Source organism: Rhinopithecus bieti, unplaced genomic scaffold, assembly GCF_001698545.2.
Source record: "Rhinopithecus bieti isolate Rb0 unplaced genomic scaffold, ASM169854v2 scaffold_55165, whole genome shotgun sequence".
NCBI classification, from domain to species: Eukaryota; Metazoa; Chordata; class Mammalia; order Primates; family Cercopithecidae; genus Rhinopithecus; species Rhinopithecus bieti.
In genome coordinates, this window is record NW_016821735.1 from 154,303 (window position 1) to 161,090 (window position 6,788).

Here is a 6,788-nt window from a genome sequence, read left to right on the forward strand (position 1 = left end):
CTGCATTTGCCCTTTCCAATCTTGGCTTCTCTGCTGGTGAAACAAGCAGGATTAGCGCGTGATAAGAGAAGCTGGGGTCATAATTACACCCTATGCGACAGAGCAGCACAACCACCAAATAAATCCCTGGACAATTATTAAAATGGCCCAATGCATTACACAAATTAGAACAGGCTGGGACTTTTTGGGAGAAGGAAGGGGAGTGAAGACCCAGTATTTAAGTGTTCTTGTAAGCCATCTAAGATATTAATGTTGCAAAGCTCCTTATGAATATTTAAGAACATAAAATGGAGCTTCGCTGCAGCCCCACATCACCACAGAAGCCTGTAATACAGCTGAGTCCACTTAAGAAGTAGAGCCTGTGTCCACGGCAGATTGAAGCCAGATGAAACAGGGCTGCCCGTTTGTGGTGGAAATGCTCCTCACAGACCAATTTAATGAGGTTGCATTATAACCTCACAGAAGGGAAGTTAGTTAAAGACTCCCACTCACTTTGATGGGTGGGACTCCCCCATGATGGTAGACCATTTCCCCCACTTCTCAAGGATTTTAGGGGACTGACACAGAACTGATGAAGTCTTTATTTACCCATTCTGTTCAGGTCTCAGTTACACATAACCCTCTTAGAACCAGACATGTGGGACCCTTTGGCTCACTTGGCAGTGATTCTCAGAGCTGCATTTGGGGCAGCTGATTCTTCTCAGGGAGCAATTACCTCCAAGTTCTTATAAGGAGTGAATGAAGTCTCCTGGATAAAAGAGAGGGCTGCTCTGGTGGGAGAAGGGTCATATGCCGAAATCAAGTTAGACGGTGTCTTTCCCAGGACTGACCCTGGTGCGTCCTTATACTGAGAATGGGGGAGTGGACTCTTGTAAGGTGGCTGGAGAAACCAAGTCAACAGGACACAGGGGAGGATGCTGGACAGAACCGCGGGGGCCTTGAGTTTTGGCTTAAGCTCAGTCATGTTCTCACTTTCTCTCCTGCTTTTTCCACATCTGTCAAATGGGAATAAAATTATTGGGAAGTCTGATCATTAATGGATAATAGATCTAGGTACACTTGGGAAGAAGGGTACTGTAGAATGTGATGCTAGTATTATTTCTATTTTTACTTGTATTTGATAGTGGTTCTGCTTTACACCCTTCAGAGCTTCTCTGACTTCGTTCTGCCTCCAGATAAAGGAAAAGAAGGAAATGATCCTATCCCTGATCACTGACTCCCTTCCCCACTTCGAGGCTTCTGGCTGCCTCTTTCAGAGTTAGGGAAACCCCAAGGGCAGTAGACCCCATAACTTCTGTGGCAACCCTCAGGTGTGGAGGCCTGTGAGAAGGTAGAGCAAGTCTCTACCTGCACAGAGGGATCTGAAAATGCCAACCTTCTTTATGACACAGAGATGTTGGGGTGGGAGAGGAAAGGAAGACTCCACACCTCCTAGGGTTCCAGGCCCTAGCAGTAGGGAAGGGAATGTAGCATGAGGGGCAGATGGACAGACAGACAGCCTGTATGAGTGCAGAGGAAAGGAAGCCTGGCCACAGAATATTCTTTGCTTTCAGGGTCCTCCCCATAGTCCAGGAGGAGAGCAGCACTTGTCCAGCCAAGCCTGGCTTTTCACACCCCATGGTGCCCACAGCACATAGAAGACTATGAATTGGCAGTGTATGCATTTTCTCAGAAGCTAATAACAGAACAATTCCTTGATCTCACTATTTTTCAAACTTTGATAATGATAGCTACTATATATTGAGACATCACACAAGTACCCTGAGAGCTAGAGCTAAGTATTATCATCTCCACTTGACACACAGAGCTCAGGGAAGTCTGGGCTCTCATTGATTGCCTCTCTCTCTCTCTTTCTCTCTTTTTCTCTTTCTCTTTCTTCCCTGTCTTTTCTCTGTCTCTATCTGAAGGGTTCAAACACATACACAAAGGTATCATCATCTCAGGAAGGATTTTCTGTCTGGCCCAGATCCTTTGACACCCAATGCTAGCCCTCATAGTCACCTTCAGCCTGGCTTAACCGTGTAAGAATCTATAAGCCATTGATTATAGCTTTATTAAAACTCAACAAATCTAGCCCTAAAAAGACAGCTGACATGGGTTTAGGTCATATCTTCTTACTTACTAGCTGTGTGACCTTGTACAACTTATCCTCTTTAAGCCTCTGTTTCCTCATTGTAGAAAGGGTGGGAGACAAATGAGAGCACCCACCTCTGGGTTAACATGAGGATTCTGTGAGACAATGTCTGGAAAGGGCTTGGTACGTGGCACAGATTCTGTGTGTATGACATGGTAGTTATCATCATCATCTTCGTCACAGGTCTGAGATTCCTCTTGCAGAGACTCATTCCACTGAGAGCTTAAAACTCAGACACCTGCGGGGAACAGATCACATATGAGGTCTTTATCTTCCAACAGTGTTATAAGTCCAAGAGCATGCAGTGTAGACAGATGCCTTCCATGGTCCCTGTCAATGCAGAGCTTTTCTAATTCTATTAAGTATCTGAGGGTGATGGGGACCTTGTAGGAGGGGGGCACACCTGATGTGCCTAGAGGCATAGGAATGAGGTGTCAAGAAGGAAATTTCTATTCTTACAGCAAGGAAAGAATAATCTTTAGGAGGACCATGTTTCTCTAGGTTTCTAGGCCAGTCTTATTCTTCACATAGTGGGTTCTTTGGATTGTTTTGTTAGATGTCTGAGGCAAAGATTACCAAATCTGACTTTTCCCTGAGTAACAGGTGACTTGCAAATACCATCAATCAACCTTTTGAAGTTACCATTAATTACTGTTCATTAACCATGATGCAAAATACTTTGTCATTTAACCCCTGCTCACAATAACTATCATCCTTACATTGCAATTGCAGAAACAAAGGCTCAAAGTCACACAGTTGGGAAGTGGTGGCCCTGAATTTGAAATCAGACATCTGTACCTAGATGATACACCCTTTACAAATGTTGCTGAGATTGTGATGCTTTCAGCCTGGCCCTGGCTTCAAATTCACCTTGTAGTTATAGAATACATGTGGTCCCTTTCCTCTAAACACTTATCACTCAAAAACATTTAGTATATACCTTTGGGCCAGGTACTGATGTAGTCTGTTGTTGGAAAAGATGCTACTGACTCATCATTACTAGGGCTTAAAGGAGGGTTGGGTTGGGGTTTGTGTTGGGACATCCACACTTTCTCAACTACCTTTAACTGGGGGCTTGCATGCATTTATAGGATGCATCGGAGACACAGTCTGGAGCCAGCGATCAGAGGGTTTCTGTCTTCATGTGAAACTGACTGGCTTCCAGGCACAATGATGGTTCCCTGAGGATTACCGGGTCACAGAATTATGGAGCTGGAAAAGTCTTTGATTTCATCAGCTTTTCAACTCACTGAGCTGACCAGGACATGTGAGGAAGACAGTAAAAACAAACACCTGCAGAGCAAAGACACTTACATGCCTGCCATGTGTGGCTCCTCCACTCTTGCTTAGGAAACCTTCATCTTTCTCCTTTTGCTGTCTAAACCCCATTCTTTTTCATGAGATCTTTTGCCTATTTTAGCCCTCACTTGTTTTCTTTTCCTGTGAATGCAAGGGGCACTTATAATCTGTAGACACCCATACTATTGTATTCTTTTGGTGTTCTCTAATTGTTTTATGTGTAAGAGTTTTGTTTCTACTAGGCTCTGGTATCTAGGATGGTGAGTGCTTTGAGAAATGCGGTTGTGTTCACCAGCTTAGTGCCTGAAACACAATAGTTACTCAGTAAATATTGACTGGTTTAAGAAATGAATGGATGGAGAGAAAGTATGTCTTCTCTTGAATTCTGCATTAAGCCTAGCACAGGACTGAGCACATCATGGATACATAGTGGTTCCTTGATACTACTGACCCTGCTCAGATAAATTCTTTTTAAAAAATTACTTTAAGGCAACTTCCAGTACCTAGATATGATGGAGAGTGCCACACAGGTCCTGGTATGGCCTCTAAGGTGCTGTGCTTTTCATCAAGAGAAGTATATGTCATAGTGTGTTCTTGGAAGGAAAGAGATGTGGTTTCCTGACAGGCTTGGTGGATTTAGGAAAGCAGGAATGCAATCATTTCTGGGGGCTCCCCTATAATCCCACGAGGAACATCAAACCAACCCATGGTAACTAGAAAATCATGGAGTCTGCCAGGTGGACTTCAAAGACGATTGATTTTAGTGGCTTCCTAACCATTTTTTTTTAAAGTTGTAGATCTCTTCCTCAAATGAAAGCTGTAAGTTGAATTTGAAGTTTCTCTGATTAAAGTAGAGCGTAGGGCCCAGAACCTTGTATTCTTAGCTTCTAGAGGGGTTCTGAGAGTCTCCTAGAGCTTCTTAGAGAACACTTTGAGAAACACATTGGTGACTGTAGGGGACAAGTGTTATTCATTTTGGTCACCTAGCATCTAAACTGGCTTTTAATTTTGGGGAAATATAATTTTAAGTGAAGCTGAATTTATGGATATGGGTACATCAGAGATATTAGATTCAACATGCTGTCTCAAGTATCTGAGATTTCAAAGTATTTTCTCAGATGGCTTACTGAAACCTGCTAATGGCTCATAAGGAATCAAGATGCCAGAAAACTCCTGATATAATGTAAAGAACCAAAAAAAGCTAGGAAGGTTGACATGGGTTTATCCTGTGTAACCTGTGTAATTTATCCATGTGTAACCTGCTCACACACCCTTAACTGTATCACCTAGGAGAGATCCAAAGATGCTTCCTTTACCAAAGCATTGTGAAATACTACAATGGGGAGGGCCAACATCTTTGATGAGTGCCATAAGGGCTGTGACTTTATGCTGAGAGTGCTGTGGCTGAAATGGGATTCCTGATTTCATAGGGGATGCCAGGATCCTCAGGGGAAGAAACCAAGGAGTGACAATTGTAAAACCTCCAGAGGCAAGGTGGTACATGCATTATTTAATGTTCTTAATTGCATCAGAATCCATGCTGGCTAACTTAAACAGAAAAGAGATTTTATAAAAGAATATGAGGTAGCACACAAGATGCCTTTGGACAAAGCCTGTGGCTGTGGGGCAGCTTTAGTCAGACGCTGCCACCCCCTGGCACTGGTAACACTCAGGACTGGATGCCTGAGCTCTGCAGTCTCCCCCTTACATAGCTGGCGGTCTCTACCACTGTGCTTGCTAGGTGTCAGTTCCAGTGCGTTTAGCTTCCTCTTCATCTTGCTCACTTCCAAATCCAATTTTCACATAGATGTGTCTGATTTTTCAGAATCTAAGTCATATACCTATAACCTAACTGCAAGGGAATATGAGAACTTTTAGCTAGGCATTTTACTGCACTACAAAAAAAAAAAAAAAAAAATTGCATTTCGGTTAACAAGGAAAAAGTGGGGAATGGCTATTGGGTAAGCAGCTAAGAATGTCCAATACTGCATGATTCCATAATAAGCAGCAGGCTAGTTTGCTAATTAGAATGGTCTGGATCCATAGGGATCTTCGGGATGGCTAATTGATTATGAGGTCTTTGCACTGAAATATATGGACAGTCTCCTAAGATCCTTCTTGGTCCATAGAGTCAAAACAAACAAACAAACAACAAACACTAGACTTAGAGGACAAAACCTTCTTTGAGTCACCAAGTATAGGGAATAATTGCTCCTCATTCAATTTCTAAACTTAAGCCATAGACCCAAAGCCCACAGGAAAAAGGAGAGGCTAGATACCTTTGGAGAAGAACCCTGAAATTAAAGCAAATGTATATACTGCAAATCCTACTCCTGACTGTCTTTAAAGAGATCTGGAGTGATTTACCAAGGTGACAATGGCTTGGGAGAAATAGAATCTATACCTTTTAGATCTTTCATTGACTTTGGTTGGATCCAGTATACCACTTTGGTTCACTGGTCAGGAGGGGAACCTTATAGGGGTCAGATGATACATTTTGAAATCATAGTTGACCTAGTAGACTCCAAGCCATTCTATGTTATTTTTCTCAGTTCCTGACTATATGATTGGAATGGATATGTTCAGTACAAGGCAGAATTGTCTCCTTGATTTTCTAAAAGATTTCTATGTTAGAAAGTGCCAAATGAAAGACTTAAAGGAGTAAACCAAAAGCAATACCTTGTCTGCAGGGGATATCACCGAAGCCATCAGAGACTTGGAAGGTGCAGATGTTGTGATTTTTATCAAAACCCCATTTTAATCACTTATTTGTCCATTGCAGAAAGTGGAGATATCCTGAAAAAATGGTAGTAGATTATTATAAATGTGAAGAAGTAGACTCCAATGACAGCTGCTCCAGATATAGCCACTTCACTGGAGCAAATAACTCAGCTCTTGACACTTACTCTGCAGCTATTTATATGGCAAGTGGTTTTTTTAAAAATTTGGTTCCAATAGAAAGACAACATTTGCTTTCACCTGGCAAGGATTGCAGTATACTTTATTGCTCTGGCTCCCCATCTCTATGTCATAATTTAGTCCACAGAGATATTTAATCATCTCTTACACCTGCAAGAAATCAGGCTGGTTTAGCATATTGGTAACATGCTGAAAAGACTTGGAGAACAGGAGATGTATGTACTATAGATATCTGAATAAGATATATCAATGGCAGAGGATAGAAGTTGAATTACATGAAAATACAGGCACCGAATGGTCTTAAACAATTTCTTATTTCTGTTTAGTATTTTGCAATATACAAGCACAGATTTCTAAATAAAATTTTATATAGTTATAATTTGTTGTTTCTATTTTATGTTTTTTTCACTTACTATATATATATATATATATATAT

General features: G+C 41.7%; 1 long non-coding RNA gene across 1 annotated transcript in view; it reads right to left on the reverse strand.

Annotated features, from left to right (window-relative positions):
* Positions 1-592: 592 nt before the first annotated feature.
* LOC108520977 (uncharacterized) overlaps positions 593-6,788 on the reverse strand; it is a 28,438-nt gene continuing 22,242 nt past the window's right edge. Inside the window, exons 2-4 of the long non-coding RNA XR_001883080.1 lie at positions 6,113-6,229; positions 2,209-2,372; positions 593-995 (exon numbers count right to left, since the gene is read on the reverse strand). This is a non-coding gene — a long non-coding RNA (uncharacterized LOC108520977). The remainder of the gene's footprint in view (positions 996-2,208; positions 2,373-6,112; positions 6,230-6,788) is intronic.